Below are 19,412 nucleotides of genomic sequence, written 5' to 3' on the forward strand. Positions count from 1 at the left end.
CTACCATAGAAAAATCAACCATAGGAGAGGGCTTCATGCCAATAGCGGTAGCAAAAGTTGCATGGTCATGGAAGTATTGCACCTCCACCTGTTAAGAAAGAACTCAACTCATATACTATTCCACTCCAAAAACCAGCAACTGACACAAAATGAAATTACCTTTCTAGCATTGTAATTAGGAAAACTGACAGACGTCACAAGCTTTGTGGATGGCCGGACATCCAAGACAGTCAAGGTAGTAGAGATCTGCCAGAACCCTACTACAGTATAAATGTGTTACAATACAAAGAAGGCTTCAAAGAGGGAAACATAAATTTGAGTACTCAATATCACTTACATTTGATTCTGTATCCACTTTAACATCAACAAGAATATTCTTATACTTGTAAGCCGAGGCTACATCAAGAGAATAAAGCCCTCCTTTCTTTACAGCTGTGGAAGTGACAACCTGAACAATATACATGAATTCCAAGTTCATTAAAGGCAAATAAATTCAGATTACAAAATCAGTGCGCTAGTATTGCAAGTTAAATAATTATACGAGTTAGTAAGGATGAAAGCACAAGTGCTCCCTGGGTGATTTTGGTAATAAATGACAACATATCTCTTGTTGGACTAATACTTCTACCTAGTAAATTTCAGATAAGTTCAACATTGGAGTGGCATGGACATGGACAAAAGGATGCGGAACCCCTTCAAGATGCTACGGATAAATATTGGCAAAAGCTCAAGACTCTACATTTTCATTTTAGTGATTCAAGATCACATTGAGTCCATAGGAAAGTCAATACTATTAAAAGGGGATGAGGTGTTTCTTAATGGCTTGCTTGCACAAAGTGCTTAGTGACATGCTCCAAAACCCTCAATCACTTTCTCACATCCACATATGTCCTAAACCTAAATGTCAAACTCGGCCCCAACGATTTGATATATCCGGTGCCACCGAGTTCACCTGATTCAGCCACTACCAAAACCCTAATCAGTTCGGTCTCACCGATGGGATCTCGGTCTCACCGAGATGGGCTTGCAAATTCTTTGTGATCTATTGCAACAATTTTGGTCTCACCGAGTTTGTTCAGTCGGTCCCATCGAGTTTGCTTGACCAATACTTAGTTTGCCAATTACCATAATCGGTCCCACCAAGTTTGAGTAATCGGTCAAACCGAGTTGAGGTTTGGCCTAACCCCTGCACATCGGTCCCACCGAGTTGACCTTGTCGGTCCCACCGAAAAGTCTAATGTTCATATTTTGAGAGGAATCGGTCTGACCGAGTTTCACCATTCGGTCCTACCGAGTTTGGGAATCTGTGTGTAACAGCTAGATTTTGTGTGGAGGCTATATATACCCCTCCACCCACCCTTCATTCGTGATGAGAGCCATCAGAATGTTCCTACACTTCCAGCATTCATTTTCTGAGAAAGAACCACCTACTCATGTGTTGAGACCAAGATATTCCATTCCAACCACAAGAATCTTGATCTCTAGCCCTCCCCAAGTTGCTTTACACTCAAATCATATTTCCACCATAGACAAATCTTTGAGAGAGAGTTGAGTGTTGGGGAGACTATCATTTTAAGCACAAGAGCAAGGAGTTCATCATCAACGCACCATCTATTACCTTTTGGAGATTGGTGTCTCCTAGATTGGTTAGGTGTCACTTGGGAGCCTCCATCAAGATTGTGGAGTTGAACCAAGGAGTTTGTAAGGGCAAGGAGATCGCCTACTTCGTGAAGATCTACCCTAGTGAGGCAAGTCCTTCGTGGGCGATGGCCATGGTGGGATAGACAAGGTTGCTTATTTGTGGACCCTTCGTGGGTGGAGCCCTCCGTGGACTCGCGCAACTATTACCCTTCATAGGTTGAAGTATCCACCAACATGGATGTACGATAGCACCACTTATCGGAACCACGCCAAAAATCTACGTGTCTCCAATTGCGTTTGCACATTCCAATCCCATCCCTTTAGTTTCTTGCAAATTGCATGCTTTATTTTCCGCTGCTCATATACTTTTTGCATGCTTGCTTGAATTGTATTATGTATGCTTGTAATTGTGTTAATCTACCACCTCAACTTGAATAAATTAAAATCTGCCACTTTTATTTGTTGAGGGTCTAATCACCCCCCTCGAGACACCTCTTCTCGATCCTGTCAATTGGTATCAGAGCTTTGTTCTCCATTGCTTTGGTTTAATCACCATTGGAGGAAGATGGATGAGTCTATGTTGGGAAGTCTTAGACGTAGAGTGCCTATGCTTGATGGAGAGTTCTTTAGTGAGTGGAAAAATGAGATGCTTGGAATTTTTCATGAATATCACTTGAACAAGTACATTACTACTCCTTGTGAACCCTTTGTTGATCCTTTGCATCCTACCCTTGATGAGTCTCTTGACATGATTCGCAATCTTAGAACTACCAATCTTATCACTAGAGGCTTGCCTAGAAATTTGATTGGTCACTTGCCAACTCTTGATTGTGCTTATACTATATGGAGATTTCTTGAGGAACGATTTCTGGACTATTCCTTGAAAAACTTAGATGAGATTCTTCATAAGTCTATTGCTTTGAATAAGATGAATCCCAATGATCCTAAGTTTGGAGATTTTTTATTTGAGGTTACCAATCTTATGCGTGCCAAAGGAGATGTTGGAATCATTAGCAATATTATTTCCAAAGCTATTAGAATTCATAAAGATGAACATTGTCAAAATCATATATCTAATGAAACACTCTCTCTAGGAAATGATCATTTGCAAGATGACGTTGAACATGGATACTATGATGAGGATGATGATAATGACTTTGATCTTGAAGAGTCTATGAGACACTTTGGTCTTATGGCTAACCTTCATGACTACATGGCTGGAGGAAAGGAATGGGTCCTTGATAGTGGATGTATCGATCACATGACCGGAGACAAAGATATGTTTCCCGAGCTTGCTAAAAACGACAACCCTCAAAAGTATGTCACTTTTGGTGATAACTCAAAGGGTAAGGTGGTTGGCCTCGGTAAGGTGGCCATCTCACATGACAGCTCCATACAAAATGTTATGCTCGTTGAATCTCTTGGCTATAATCTACTTTCTGTATCTAGACTAGTTGATTTTGGATTCAATGTCCTATTTACTGAAGTAGATTGCCAAGTGTACCGAAAAGATAATCAAAAATGGTCTTTACCGGCATACGTAGAGGTGATCTATAAATTGTTGATTTCATTAAAAAGGCTCAATCTAGAACTTGCTTAATTGCTAAATCTTCCAAAGGTTGGTTGTGGCATAGACGGTTAGGTCATGTGGGCATGCAAAACCTTGACAAGCTTATTAAAGGTGATCATATCCTTGGTGTTAAAGATGTCATATTTGATAAGGATAGACTTTGCAGTGCTTGCCAAGCAGGAAAACAGGTTGGAGGAAGCCACCTCATGGAGAACATCATGGCTACGAGGAGACCGCTCGAGCTACTTCACATGGATCTTTTCGGTCCCAACGCCTACAAGAGTCTCGGTGGTAACTCGTTTGGACTAGTCATTGTTGATGATTTTTCAAGATTTACGTGGGTGTTCTTTCTTGATGATAAATCGTAGGTCCAACAGATCTTCAAAAACTTTGCTAGGAAGGCCCAAAATCAATTTGAAGTGAAGATCAAGAAGGTTCGCAACAACAACGGAACGAAGTTCAAGAACACCAATGCAGACACCTTTCTTGACAAAGAAGGGATTTCACATGAGTTATCGGCTACGTACACACCTCAACAAAATGGAGTTGTTGAGAGGAAGAATCAGATGCTCATAGAAATGGCGAGAACGATGCTTGATGAGTACAAGACGCCAAAACACTTTTGGGCAGAAGCGGTTGAGATAGGTTTTCATGCAACGAATCATCTATATCTTCACAAGCTACCCGGCAAGACGGATACGAACTTTTCTCACCGGTAACAAACCCCAAGTTGGATACTTTAGAGAATTCGGCTCAAAGTGTTACATTCTTGATAAGCATCGTCATTCTAAATTTGCTCCTAAATCTCATGAAGGTTTCCTACTCGGTTATGGCTCAAACTCTCACACTTACCGTGTCTACAACAATTTCACCCGAAAGGTTAAAGAGACGGTAGATGTGAAGTTTTATGATTCTAACGGCTCGCAAGTAGAGCAATTGCCAATTGGTAGGTGACAAAGATCCTTCGGAAGCAATCCAAGACTTGTCTATAGGCAAGATTCGGCCAACGGAGGTGAAGGAGAGTACCTCGTCCGTCCAAGTGGAAGCCTCAACTTCATGCCAAGGTGAACCACAAGTTGACTTGGCGGCATCCACAAGTGGGACACACCAAGACGATGAAAACGAGGATGTACAACAAGATGAACCTTGACGACCTCCTTCTCCACCTCCATGGGAGAACAACAACACCAACAACAACAAAGAGAGACAAGAGGAAGAACAAGACAATGAAGATGATGTTCCTCCCCGACCCAAACAAAACCTCTCACAAGTTCGAGCAAGAGTCTCAAGAGATCATCCCGTTGAAAAAATCTTTGATGACATTCAAACCGGGAGAATTACTCGATCTAAATCTCGTTTAGCTAACTTTTGTGAATATTACTCATTCGTTTCTAGCATTGAACTTATGAAGGTTGAAGAAGCATTGGAAGATTCGGATTAGATAAATGCCATGCATGAAGAGCTACACAACTTTGAGAGGAACCAAGTGTGGACGTTGGTTGAAAAGCCCGATGAGGAGCATAATGTCATTGGAACCAAATGCGTGTTTCGGAACAAGCAAGATGAAGATGGAAAAGTTGTACGCAACAAGGCTCGTCTCGTTGCTCAAGGCTACACTCAAGTTGAAGAATGGACTATGGTGAGACTTATTCCCCCGTTGCTAGACTTGAGTCCATTCACATCTTACTTGCCTATGCAAATCATCATGACATTACCTTATATCAAATGGACATAAAAAGTGCTTTTCTTAATGGTGAAATTGAGGAGGAAGTTTATGTTAAACAACCTCCCAGCTTTGTTAATCCTAAGAAACCCGACCATGTTTACAAACTCCACAAAGCTCTTTATGGACTTAAGCAACCTCCTAGAGCTTGGTATAAGTGCTTGACTAAGTTTCTTCTTGAAAAAGGGTTTGAAATTGGTAAAATTGATTCTACACTCTTTACTAAAAGGGTTAATGGAGAATTATTTGTGTGCAAAATCTATGTTGATGATATCATATTTGGTTCAACTAACCCTCATTTTAGTGAAAAGTTTGGAAAACTTATGTCGGAGAAGTTTGAGATGTCTATGATGAGTGAACTTAAGTTATTTCTTGGTTTGCAAATCAAGCAAACTAAGGAGAGAACCTTTATCTCTCAAACCAAGTATACCAAGGACTTATTCAAGAAGTTCAACATGCAAGAATGCAAAGGTATGAATACCCCCATGCCTACTAGTGGACATCTTGACTTGACAAAGGATGGCGAACCGGTTGACCAAAAGGTTTACCGCTCTATGATTGGTTCATTGTTATATCTATGTGCCTCCCATCCCAATATCATGCTAAGTGTGTGCATGTGTGCACAATATCAAGTGGCCCCCAAAGAGTGTCATCTTAAGGCTGTGAAAAGGATAGTGAGATACTTGATACATACACCAAATTTTGGCATTTGGTATCCTAAGAGGTCTTCTTTTAATCTGGTTGGCTACTCCGACTCGGACTAAGCCGGTGACAAGGTTGATAGAAAGTCCACTTCGGGTACTTATCAATTTCTTGGTAGATCTTTTGTGTCTTGGTCCTCCAAGAAACAAAACTCGATATACTTATCTACTGCCGAAGCGGAATACATTGCCACTGGATCATGTTGTGCTCAATTACTTTGGATGACCCAAACTCTTAAAGATTATGGGATATATGTGAAACAAGTTCCATTGCTTTGTGACAATGAGAGTGCCATTAAGATTGCTCATAATCCCGCGCAAAATTCTCTAACTAAGCATATTGAAGTTCATCATCATTTCATTCGAGATCATGTTGCTAAGGGAGATGTCAAACTTAAGCATGTTTGTACCGATAAGAAATTGGTGGATATATTCACCAAACCACTTGATGAGAAAGTGTTTTTCAGGTTGAGAGGTGAATTCAACAACATTGATGCTTCAAATTTGGAGTAGAAACTCCATGTGGATGCATGCAAGGCATGAGCCTTACTTTGACTAATCCTTGACAATTATCTTATGATGATGATCATATGTCTTGGATATTCTTGTACTCTTGCATGCTATCTAACCCTTGTAGGTACTTGGATGAACCCAACTCTAGGAGATTGCAACTCAATCACATTCTAAGCAATCTCTACATCTTCAAGTCTCTATAAATTGGTGGATGAAGACAAGGAAGCACGAATCACTTCAATATATCCTTTGACAAATTCTTTATATCAACTTTCAATTGGTATTCAATTTCAATTGGTATCAAATTTCATGATTTTCACTTTGGATACCCAAGTGCTCTTCCTTGCAAGACTAACCCTTGTAGGAAGATGAACTTCAACTACAAGTGGTGCTCCCAACTCTTGATGATCTACATCAACTTGAGCATCCTACACAAGTTCAACTACATGACCAAGTTCAACACCACCACCCAAGGTATGTCATTCCATCTTAGAGAAGCTTTACCCCAAGACATGGGTCAAGGCAACTCAACAAGATGTGAATACATCAAAATGCTTAAACAAAAAATGGCAACCCCATTTGAGCTTAAACGATGAGTATGACCTATGATCAAGTATACTCACTTGACTCCTAAGTCAATATACTCTAACATAGGTGACTTTGTCGACGACTGTTTCTAGATGAAGTTCTCTGTTGCTTCTTTGTGCTCTCGCATTTGCCTCTTGCATGCTAGTTCCCCTTTCAAAAAAACTTCACCTAGATTTCTTTCTTTTCTCTGTTATTTTCTGCATTTCCCTGCATCCAATTCATTGCAAATCCTTCAGTTAATTCCTTGCATATCCTTGTGAGATATTATTTGCTAAGTGAGTTAAGGTGGCAAATATTTTCTCTGGATTGAACTCGGCCTCTATCGTCTGTCTACCTCGGTCAAACCGAACCATCTCGGTGCCACTGAACGTAACAACTCGGTGCTACCGATTTCAAGGCTGAGAAAAATACTTTGTGACTTGCACCCTGCACATTTGCTCAAGCTCCACTTGATGAAACTTGTCCTCTAACAGCATCCTATATTACATGTGGTTTTGTAATGTGACTCAAGGACCAAACCTACTTGACTTATGCTCCAGAAGTCCCTTCTTGGAAATTGATGTCAAAGGGGGAGAGAGAGCACATCAAAGCTTATCACATAAGAGAGGATGCACTCCTAAAGCTTCTCCCGATGCTTCCATTCTTAAGAGGAAAGTTGTTTCATGTCTTCAAGAGGGGAAAGACATGATAATATATGACTATCTTGCTTTGATTTTCTTGTTTGCTCTCATTTTCTTTCCATATCTTCTCCCATTATCCTATGTCAGATTCAGGGGGAGAGAGCTCAGTCCCGGGGGAAGAAAGTCTTGGAATTCATTGCATACCTTTATTCTTGGGGACATGTAATTAACCAAATAGAGTACCTAGTACTCACTCTCTACATGTCATCCCAGTCTTGGTATTATTGTGTTCCCCGGTTCTTGCTCTATCTAGTAGATGTTCTTGTGTTATCTAACCTTGTTTACCCAGGTACATCTCCTTCAAAGCTAGCTCAAGACCACAAGGTAAGTATATGCATCACACTAATGTGCATGAAGACCTCTTGCTGGTGTACATATTGTTTGCAAGAGAGACTCATGAACATGAAGGTATGTTTCTAGCATCTACATCATTTGCTCTGATGCATATAGCCAAGACACATGTAACTCATTGCCTGCTCTGACATGTTTATGCATTCTCATACTCTTATGATCCATCATCACATGATTGCATACATGTAGGGGGAGTTAATGCATGTTGCATGTCTTGCCAAAGCTTTACTTGCTATTTCCTTATATCTTTATCTAAAGCTTTGATGTATGTTGTCATCAATTACCAAAAAGGGGGAGATTGAAAGCACAAGTGCTCCCTGGGTGATTTTGGTAATTAATGACAACATATCTCTTATTGGACTAATACTTCTACCTAGTATATTTCAAATAAGTTCAACATTGGAGTGGCACTGACATGGACAAAAGGATGTGGAACCCCTTCAAGATGCTAAGGACAAATATTGGCAAAATCTCAAGATTCTACATTTTCATTTTAGTGATCCAGATCACATTGAGTCCATAGGAAAGCCAATACTATTAAAAGGGGATGTGGTGTTTCTTAATGGCTTGATTGCTCAAAGTACTTAGTGATATGCTCGAAAACCATCAGTCACTTTCTCACATCAACATATGTCCTACACCTAAATGTAAAACTCGGCCCCACTGATTTGATCTATCCGGCGCCACCGAGTTCATCTGATTCAGCCACTACCAAAACCCTAACCAGTTCGGTCTCACCGATGGGATCTCGGTCTCACCGAGATGGGCTTGCAAATTCTCTATGGTCTATTGCAACAATATCGGTCTCGCCGAGTTTGTTCAGTCAGTCCCACCGAGTTTGCTTGACCAATACTTAGTTTGCCTATTACCATAATCGGTCCCACCGAGTTTGAGTAATCGGTCAAATCGAGTTGAGGTTTTACCCTAACCACTGCACATCGGTCCCACCGAGTTGACCTTGTTGGTCCCACCGAAAAGTCTAATGTTCATATTTTGACCCGAATCGGTCTAACCGAGTTTCACCATTCGGTCCCACCGAGTTTGGGAATCTATGTGTAACAGCTAGATTTTGTGTGGAGGCTATATATACCCCTCCACCCACTCTTCATTCATGATGAGATCCATCAGAACATGCCTACGCTTCCATCATTCATTTTCTGAGAAAGAACCACCTACTCATGTGTTGAGACCAAGATATTCCTTTCCAACCACAAGAATCTTGATCTCTAGCCTTCCCCAAGTTGCTTTCCACTCAAATCATATTTCCACCATAGCCAAATCTTTGAGAGAGAGTTGAGTGTTGGGGAGACTATCATTTGAAGCACAAGAGCAAGGAGTTCATCATCAACACACCATCTATTACATTTTGGAGAGTGGTGTCTCCTAGATTGGTTAGGTGTCACTTGGGAGCCTCCGTCAAGATTGTGGAGTTGAACCAAGGAGTTTGTAAAGGCAAGGAGATCGCCTAATTCGTGAAGATCTACCCTAGTGAGGCAAGTCCTTCATGGGCGATGGCCATGGTGGGATAGACAAGGTTGCTTCTTTGTAGACCCTTCGTGGGTGGATCCCTCCGTGGACTCACGCAACCGTTACCCTTCGTGGGTTGAAGTCTCCACCAACGTGGATGTACGATAGCATCACCTATCGGAACCACGCCAAAAATCTCCATGTATCCAATTGCATTTGCACACTCCAATCCCTTCCTTTAGTTTCTTGAAAATTGCATGCCTTACTTTCCGCTGCTCATATACTCTTTGCATGCTTGCTTGAATTGTATTAGGTATGCTTGAAATTGTGTTAATCTACCACCTCAACTTGAAAAAAATTAAAACAACTACTTTTATTTGTTGAGGGTCTAATCACCCCCCTCTAGACACCTCTTCTGGATCCTTTCAAAGGACTAGGCAAAGGGTAACAGAAAAGGATATATGCACTTGGTTCAACTTGTACTTTAGTGCATTGGTCAAAAATATAACACATGATTTCATATCAATGGTAGAGAAGTGCATTGGGAAATATAAACCATACAAGAATAAAACCAACGCATTTGCAAATGCAAATTAATTAAATACAATTCTTTCTGTAGCTCAAACAAACTACATGGGGGTTATATCATAAACACATCTAGTTTATATTCTGAAACTGAAGATAAAATTAATTTTCATTTTCACTTAATAATCTTGGTTGTGTAGTGGATAATTTCCTATCATGAGAACGGACTATTGCTGATAGGTTGAATGTAGGTTTACACCGAAGACTGGCTCACATATCTTCATGTTATTCTTAATTACTGAACAAAAATATGGGAAGGAAACGGTAAGCCAATCATATTATTGGAACATTTTGGTCAAACAAATTATTCGTGCTCAATGATCTAGCTAAACACATAAGTATTGTGTTACACTGGTACAACGAGGTCCTATACAAACGGTTTTTAAGCCCTTTCCGCGATGACATTTGGAACCGTCGCCAATCAGTGTGGACGATAGGGGGGTCCTTCTCACATGACCCAGAAACCGTTAGGGATAGGCCCTCCGGCCACACACTCTCGGCAAAATAAGGTCGTGTGCAACGGGCGAGCGATCAAATACAATTATACGTATAGTTGTATTAAAAAAATACAATTATACATGCCAAATTGTTTCCAGTCATAAGTACATCCCACACAGTCAGTCCCAACTAAACGTTGCCGTTCGTATGTACATTCCACACAGTCAATTCAACGAATACGTTTCCGTTAGTATGTACATCCCACACAGTCAATCCAAGAAATACGTTTCCATTCGTATATACATCCCACACAGTCACTCCAAGGAAAACGTTTCCATTGCATGTACATCACACACAATTTCCCCCATTAAATCGTTTGAGATAGCGTTGTCATTGCAGACGATATTAACAATTTTACCATTTGCGTTATTGAATGCATCACACACAGTGTATAGAAGAAACTATGTGGCATAGGTTGTCCATCACACACAATTTTTGTGTGGTAAACCTTTGCGCAAGGTGGCCTAACGCAAACAATTTCAAGAGGAAGTCGTGTGTGATTGTTCATTGATCCAGCACGGTTTATTCCTAGAAATTGTGTGCGTTGCCTGAGGTCATCGCCCACAGTGTTTTCTTAATAACCATTTGCAATAGAAAAACCCAACTAGCAGGCTAATTGGCCATTAGCAGGCTAATTGTCCTATTATTAATAATCCATTTATTACTCTAATTGACATTTCATATTAAGCACACAATATATTTCATTTTCGTATTAAGGAAGCAGGATTTCATAATTGAAATACATCATAGTACAACATCATATAGCTTCAGCACTCAACTACCCCATTACACAACTGCATCAACACCAAGTTTCACATGCAACATCTATAACCTTTTGAAATTAGCATCATATACAGTACATAGAAAGATGAATCTCATCTGGAAAATTGCTGAAGCGGAAGGTGAATATTGAGCCTTCATTGATGTTGAAGGTCTTTGCAACTTTAGGCCAATGCCCATGGATGATTGACCGTCCATCCTTTGTCCTATTCAGGAACATTTCAATATTGAACCGTGTGTGTTGTACGAATACCTTCCTCGCCTACTGACCATGCAGGTGGTTTGAGAGGTAATCATTAGTGAACTACTTTGAAAAGGCCTGAAAACAAGGATATGCATAAATATCTTCTCTAGATTTGAAATGGCGCAAAGGAATTAAAAAGACAAGGTATAACAATTAATACGATCTTGTAGTGATGTCTTGTTCATTGTGCAGACAAAGATCTTGTTGTTTTTTTGTTGCTAATTTCTTTACCCTAACAATCTTTTCTGAGTTTCTTGACTTGACTGATATTTATGGACAACTCATTTTCCTATATGCAAAAAGGGTCGAACAGTGGGTCAAAACCTCTGATAGTAGGACCTACATGTGCAAGATGAAATTATTAAAAACATAAATATTAGAATGTTTCATGCAATTGCACAATAATGTGATATTAGACAAAGGACCATGCATGTGAAAACCTTGATTGTAAACCTCAGTTTTTCCCATCGTTTCTCTGCAACAAATATAAGGTAATTAGTCATCAGGTTAAGTGAGGGTTCGCATGCTATCATTAAAATATGTTGATGAAAAAAATAAGCACATTACGGATTCGTCAGATTGATTCGAGCCACATGAAAAACTCATTTATCCAAACCAAGCATGATTAAAAACTAGGAAATATAGCAATTGTACATGTTTGTCATGTATTAAGTGCAACCAAATTCGATTTATTCCTCACATGCATAACAATATAAAATTCTTCCCACGACAATTGGACATCATGTTGCAGAATTGAACCAAGCAGTTAACTAAACACCACAACAAATGAACCAAATATTAACTGAGCATCACATTGCATAATATAACATTCAGAACAATAATGAGGCTAGCCAACTCACATGGAGAAGGCTTCCCTGATTTGCATCCTTCTTGGCAGTTCGATCCTGGTCAACGAGGGCCTTTTTTCGCTGCTGACCGTTGGAAGCTCGATGGAAATTCATCTGTCCCATTTTGACCGCGCGGTGAGTTCGTTGGGGCGATGACCTATGGTTTCGGCCTCCTGCGCTATTGACTAGGTCAGTTATTTTTGGGTCACGGGCAGCCTCTCCTTGTGCGCCGTGTGCGTGTGTCGCATTGGGCGTCGCGGGCTAGCGCGCGCCTCTGGCTCGGCAGCCGGCTGGAATGACATGTCTACACCCACCGCTACCCTTCCATGCTATGACAAGTGGGCCAAGATGGCCGTTGGTCCAACGTGTAAACGACTTTCTATTGTTTTCCTCAGTGTTATGTCTGTGCAATTGTTTCTCCTGTGAGCGTGTGGGCAAAGAGGCGTGGGGCGGTGTGATGCATGCAAGAAAGGGGGTGAGCCGACGCATGCACACCCGCGTCTTCCTACCACAAAATGATGGGTGGGCCATATTGTTGATGGTCCTACATGTCGGTTTGTGGGCTTCCTGCAATCCATGTCGCTTCAATTATGCCGGGGTTGGAGAGAGTTGTTGGGTTCCTGTGCGCGTCGTGCCGAGGCTGACCTCCACGCACTGCCACGTCCACTCATGTGTCGTTTCTCCGGGTCGTCCAGTGCCTTTCTTTAGTTTTACAAGGCCACTAATGCTGGGCCCGTGTTGAGAGGCGGGGCCAATGGTCAGTTGCGGTATGTTTAATCGTTGTTGGGTTTGTGTGGCCAATGCACTGCTGACAATGAAACGTGCGAGCGTCGTGCGTTGGGTCCCTCCTGCGAGGCGTCGCCCCTGTGCTGCTGGCAAACCCTTCCCCTATCACCACAACAGCCGCCAGAGCCGCCGCACCTCTCCTTCCTCCCTCCTTCCTCCTCGTCGTCAGAGCCGCCGCACCTCTCCTTCCTCCTTGCCACACCCCTGCCGCAGCGCGCATCCCTCCGATCATCAAGCCCAACTCCTCTTCACATTTCTCCTCCTCCCAGAACCACATCCCGTTGCTTAGGCTCCATGGTGGCAGTCGGCTCGAGGTGAGCCTGGTGAAGGCGGGCAGAAGTAGCGGGGCGACGGATGCCGGTAGGAGAGTGCCGGACGGCTCCCTCATTGTCGCCCCGCTAAGACGCATGGAAGAAGGACCAGGATCTCACCCTCATCCCTTCTGGATGCACCTCCCCACGTGAGTTCCTCCTGCCTAATTCAGCTCCCCCTTACATCTAATTTCATTCTTGTTTCACATGTTGGATTGGTTGGCAAGAGATGTTGCGCTGCCGACTGCAGTAGCCAGGGTTGGCGTTGGTGATGTCTGTAGGTATTTTCGTCCTCGCTAGTCACACAATTCCTTAGGTTTGGTCAATATACTTATCCTTTGATTTCTCCAATATGTTCCTTCCTGATTTTGTTTGATGATTTGCTAGGTTATGGGATTGGATCTCCATTTTCAGGATTCTTAGCTAATAAGTATATTTTGCGGAAAAATCTCTGTTGAGTTATGTTGTGCACATCCAAATCCAAGCAATGTAAGTGACCTAGAATTTCACTGGTGTTATGGTACACCTTATACAATTTCTAAATTCCAATACCGTTCCTGTGTAGCTGGATACTCCATGGGGCAAAGTTGAAGCTTTGTACATCACTTCTCTACCTGTTTATTAATGTTTCTTCATGTTTGGCAGTGATCTGGGTTTCCATGTACTTGATAGATGCATTCCTTATGTGTTCCATCTATGCATCTATGTTTCTGCCCATAAATGTACTTATGAGCTGGCTCCATTTTTTACGGCTTTCCCGTGGCAATTTGAAAAGTACCCTTTATTCCCGTACAAAGGGCTATACATGCATTTAAAGAAGTGCACATTTTCTATAAACATAAGCATTGTCTTACCCCCACTGCTCTCTGGCGTGCAGCGAAGATTTCATCCTCAACCTCCCTCACGGCCCCAGATTCGGCTACTTTCCAGTTTTGTTAGTTTTCTTCTTGGTAGCACTGAACACCATGGAAACATGGGCGTAGTGGCCACCCACATGCATTTGTCGTCCTCCTTAAAATTCAATTAGATTATATACAAATATGCAGCCATGTTTACTTAAGATCCAATTAGATAAATGTTGTTTATTTTTCCTACGGATAGGGCCAGTGCGTAAATTATATTTGGCAAGTCTGTTTATTTGCTAAGTTTCCTTTAGAGGATATCAGAAGCCTGGGCTATATGATCCTTATTCCACAACTTCAACATAAGAACTGTTAGGTGGAACATTTTGGGTTTTATGAATATTGACTTGTCAATGCCGAACACTGTAGGAAATTAATAAGAGCAGTTCAATGCGTGAATGGAACAAAAACATTGTAATTTCGAAATGCACAGAATGATATTAATAATATCTAGCATCTCCGATATAGCACTAGCAATCTAGCATACAATCAGACTACAAAATAGCACAATTTCTAGATATTTCTACTAGTTGTACTTTTTTCAGAATTCCCGATCTTTTAACTTTAAATACATTATATTTCTATTAGACTTCCTTTTATTTTCAATTTGCATATAGCTTCTCTAGCATGACACTTTGGAGCTACTGAGCTATCAGGATAAAGATAAAAAGTATGGCATGTCAACCAATATAGACAAAACAACTTTGGACATAAAGTATACTTGAGACCAAAATTAAGCTAAAATAACATCACATATTCACATCTTGCTTTTTTTCAAAAACCCAATTCCCCTCTATATATTAATTGCTTGGTACATCATATAGCTTGGAAAAAACATGGCTATCTATCTTTGTTTGTTCATTTGCTTTGTTTCACAATTTCATACCCCAAACATGAAGTGATTCAAAGAATTGCATATTATACATAGGCCGTTTATAAGTCATTTTCCTTCAAACTGCAGCAAAGTTATGTATGTTCCATTGACCATTCCTACTTATCAAGAACATAAGTTGATAGTGTTGACTGTAGAAAACTCATAGGAGGAACATGAGCCACTTAAAAAAATCAGCAAAGCTTTAGACCTAGTTGGGAGCCCTTATTATCCATTTTCACTATGACAGGCTTTTCATCTTGGACTGGCTGCTTGACTGGAACACTAGGGCTCGCTGCTTCATCAATTTCATCCACAGAACGTTCGCTTAGGATATCATCCTTATTACTATCTACATTAGATGCAGACACCCCGAGGATCGACCTCTGGAAGTTACTGAGCTTCTCGACATGATCGGGGTGGATGGTCAATGGAAGCGATATGAAATGCAAGCAATCTAGCATGTTGGATGGGTGATAATGGAAATTTTCTTGAGGACAAACCCGTGCATAAGTTTTGTGATAAACCTGTTTTATGAGAGTTAAAGCTGTTTTTGAGAGTTAAACCCATGCATATGAATGTATTTTTTGTAGAACTGGTCGAAATATTTTTTGTGAGAGTTAAAGCTATTTTCTGGGGGGATAAACCCGTGAATAAGTTTCTCATATGTATAGACTAATTAATAGGATGGCAATTTAAGTTAATTGGAGCTCTTTTTAAGAAGCGGTGGTCTGCTTTGGTTTCTTGTTGTTTGCCTATTCTCTTAAAAACACTTGACTGACTGCATATATACATCAATAATATGGGCAGTTGACTATGGCGTTTTTAAGTGAAGAGTTTCAAAAATCTAATATGACAATGCCTATTTTTCATTGAAAAACAAATAGTACCTTATTTACTATTTAGTTTTCAAGCTAGAATAATTTGACTACATGCTTCCTGAGGTGCCTTCTGTTTTTGAATAGTCATAGAATGCTCCTGATTACGAGATGTTCCTTTGTCACTATTTGAAGTTCTGCCTAGGGTGGCCTCTGTCTTGGTTTACAGCTTCATATGACTACCTATTTATAACATCTGTAGGTTCTGTTTGAACCGTCTCAAATCACATAGAGATGTTAAATTTTCAATATGTTGCCTTACGGCCGTGTGCCATCACCATGTTTACTCCAGAAAAGTGGAATGTGTAGAGTTTCTGTGTTGATTAGTCAAATATTTTCTTTACCTTAAAGATTGTCCCCATCTATGTTCCAGGTTGTGGCTCCGCTGCAGCCTGCAGATATGCCCATTGCCATTAAGCATTTCTATCTATATGCTTCTACAGAGTATTTGCCTTATGTACTATATGTTGATGAAATAATTTCCTTATAAGCTGGGATAAGGCGTTTGTAGTTGGTATTTGTACTATAAGCTTGATTTTTTGGTTCATCTCATCTCTGGTTATTTTTTCGGTTTTTGTGTTTCTGCAACATATTATCATTAGCATATAAAATGTCTTATGTTTCTTGTTTTCAACAATTATTCTTTGGCAGGGAAGACCATGATAACACTAAGATTATCAAGAAAGGATTCAGAGCTTTTTCTTAATCCAAATTACCACACATGATGCAAAATTAACAACCACAACTTTGAAATATGGATGATGGTGCTTATTATGTGCTAGAAATCAAATATGAAAAGGAGAAGATAATGTTTGCGAAGGTGTGTATACTGAACAAGCATCCTGATTGATGTGTTTCACTGTTGTTCCTTGATGTGCCCTCATGCAGCTGTGTCCATATATACTGATTGTTATACTTATTGGTGTGCGAGTTGCAGGAGAGGGGAGAGACATACGGGTTGATTCTGGGTAAACTTTGCTTAATTCATTGGAGAAAATGCTCGATAGATCTCATGGATGGATGAGGTTGTGGCAGTTGTTCTCGGGTGCAATATCTATCTTGATCGATGAGGGCACATTAGAAGCAGAAGAAGAGGAAACATTTGGGGCGTCTATGGCATTGAACATTCAGTGTTTCTGTATTGTGTACATGCATAGCCAATTCAGTAATTAGATGGCCTTTTCAACTGTACTGGTGCTGCTACTTTTCACATGCTAGCTTCTTTGAAAAGCGCCAACAGTGTGTACAAAATGTAAAGAGTCCATGTTGAAAGAACAGAAGTAGAAGCGGAGTTGATGTATTAAAGGTCAGTCAGGGAATTCAGTCTCGATTAGCTTAACTAATGATGTGTGAGTTGAGACTCACGTCATTTTCAAAGTAACGGAAGTACAAGAGATTACTTGAAAATACACATTTTTAATGCGACATGGTCTTCAGTGCAATTTTATACTGCCAAATTAAAATGTGGTATATCTCATTGTAGACAACAAGCCTACATTTTTTTCATTTTCATTTTATTTTATTAAAGGGGTTAAACTTGTTATCATATGTGTTTGCCCACAACTAAATCAACTAAAATATGAATTTTCTCTCAATGTGAACATGTATTCAATGGGTCAATGTGCCATTAGGCGTTGGTCCTTGCAAAATGAATCTATTTTCATCGACAACATGGCTTTAGTGGGTCTCTGCGCCATTTCGCACAACTGGTCAACTAGTACTCCTAATAGAAGATCAGATAGTTAACCAAACCAAGCATGCTTAACAACTTGGAAATATAGCAATTGTATTTGTTTCTCATGTATTTAGTACATCCAAATTCGATTTATTTCTCATATGGTATACAATAACAAAACGCACCCACAACAATTGAGCATCACATTGCGGAATTGAACCAAATAGTTAACTAAACACAACAACAAATGAACCAAACATTAATTGAGCACCACATTGCACAATATATAACATACTAGAAGATCAGATAGTTAATCAAACCAAGCATGCTTGACAACTTGGAAATAAAGCAATTGTATTTGTTTGTCATGTATTTCATAAAGATAAATCCGATTTATTTCTCACATGGAAGACAACACAAAATTGCACCCTGAAGAATTGAACATCACATTTGTAGAATTGAACCAAACGGTTAACTGAACACGACAACTAATTAGCCAAATAGTTAATAAGTTAGAACCACATTGCAGGACATATAGAACATATACACTAGAGCAACATATTGCATGGTAAAAGTAGATAGGACAATTCACTAGAATTTATTAAGGAAAGGCAGGAGCAGCACATGCAACGGATAAGCCGAGCATGTGTAACCGGCGTAGCTAGCTAACTGAACATAGATCCTTATAGTGAGCTAATGACACAAGCTACTCCTCATTGTCAGAGATATTGATGATGATTGGCTCGTTGGACATGGAAGAGGGCGAGGCCTCCACATCGTGGGTGCCCTCATCGTAGTGGTGAGTTTCTTGAGCCGCTCCGGACCCCAACCTGTTGGCTCTCGAGTTGAGGTAGCACAGGCACGCTGAGAAAACACCTCGTAGTCTTCATCGAAGGCACCAACGGTGGCCTCGAGAAAATGCCACAAACTGTCGTTTAAAGGAGCCAACCATGTCGCAGTGTCGGCGCGTGAGGTGTCGACGGTGGCCTCATGGAGAGGTGCTCCTCCAAGATCTGGGGGTCGGCATGAATGGCAGCCATCGCGACCTCATCTGCACGTGAGGCCGCGACTTGCTTCTCCGCTGCCAAATGCTCCTTGAGCTCCTGGCTATATTGCATGTGCCATGACTTAGGGCGGTGCTTATTTGGGGGAGGGGTTGGTGATTTTGGTGGAAGGTGTCGCGCCAGCGGTCGGGGCATGTGGGATGCGGAAGGAGGAGGAGGATGGGGGTCGGGTGTGGATTACTTGCCTGGATCGACGAGGCCGAGTAGCATGAAGGAGGGTCGCCAGCGAGGAGGCGGTGCTGCAAGCAAGGAGTGAAGGTTTCAACTTGGAAAGGAAGGCAGAAACAGGGGAAATGCGGCTTTTGGTAAGGGGGAGGGGGCGGGGAGGTAGATATTTCCGCAGAAGCCAAAATTTTGGATCGGTGCAGCCAAAAAACTGGTGTGCAAAGTGTCATCAGGCACAGTCCCTTATTCAGCACCGTGTACGATATGTGAACATCACAAACGATTCATATAGCTTACCCCATGTGTGATGAGTTTGAACGTGCAAATTTTGGTCTGAATTACCCTCGTTACAGTGGCCATCCACGTCATTGCATAATTTGGGTACAGAAAGGAGACTATAGCACACCCACACTTCTTAATCGGGCAAGTTCAGCAATTAAACAGAGCTAGCTGACCTAAAAAATACTCTAACACAAATTAAAGACCAACGCTCTTAATTAAACAAAAGAAAGAGTACTACTCCGGCTGGTACTCGTCGATCTCTGCCGCCTCCTCCATGTCCTGCTCGCGC

The 19,412-nt window shown here is 41.0% G+C and overlaps 1 long non-coding RNA gene across 5 annotated transcripts; it reads left to right on the forward strand.

Moving 5' to 3' along the window:
* Positions 1-13,013: 13,013 nt before the first annotated feature.
* On the forward strand, positions 13,014-17,346 carry LOC123092696 (uncharacterized). Of its 5 annotated transcripts, none has more exons than XR_006444810.1 (4): positions 13,014-13,602; positions 13,674-13,775; positions 13,852-16,757; positions 16,875-17,346. It is a non-coding gene; the product is annotated as an uncharacterized lncRNA (long non-coding RNA). The 5 variants fall into 5 exon arrangements; XR_006444809.1 differs by having other exon boundaries at positions 13,014-13,567; XR_006444807.1 differs by having other exon boundaries at positions 13,674-16,757.
* Positions 17,347-19,412: the final 2,066 nt, after the last annotated feature.

The sequence above is a fragment of the Triticum aestivum genome, chromosome 4B, assembly GCF_018294505.1.
Source record: "Triticum aestivum cultivar Chinese Spring chromosome 4B, IWGSC CS RefSeq v2.1, whole genome shotgun sequence".
Taxonomy (NCBI): domain Eukaryota; kingdom Viridiplantae; phylum Streptophyta; class Magnoliopsida; order Poales; family Poaceae; genus Triticum; species Triticum aestivum.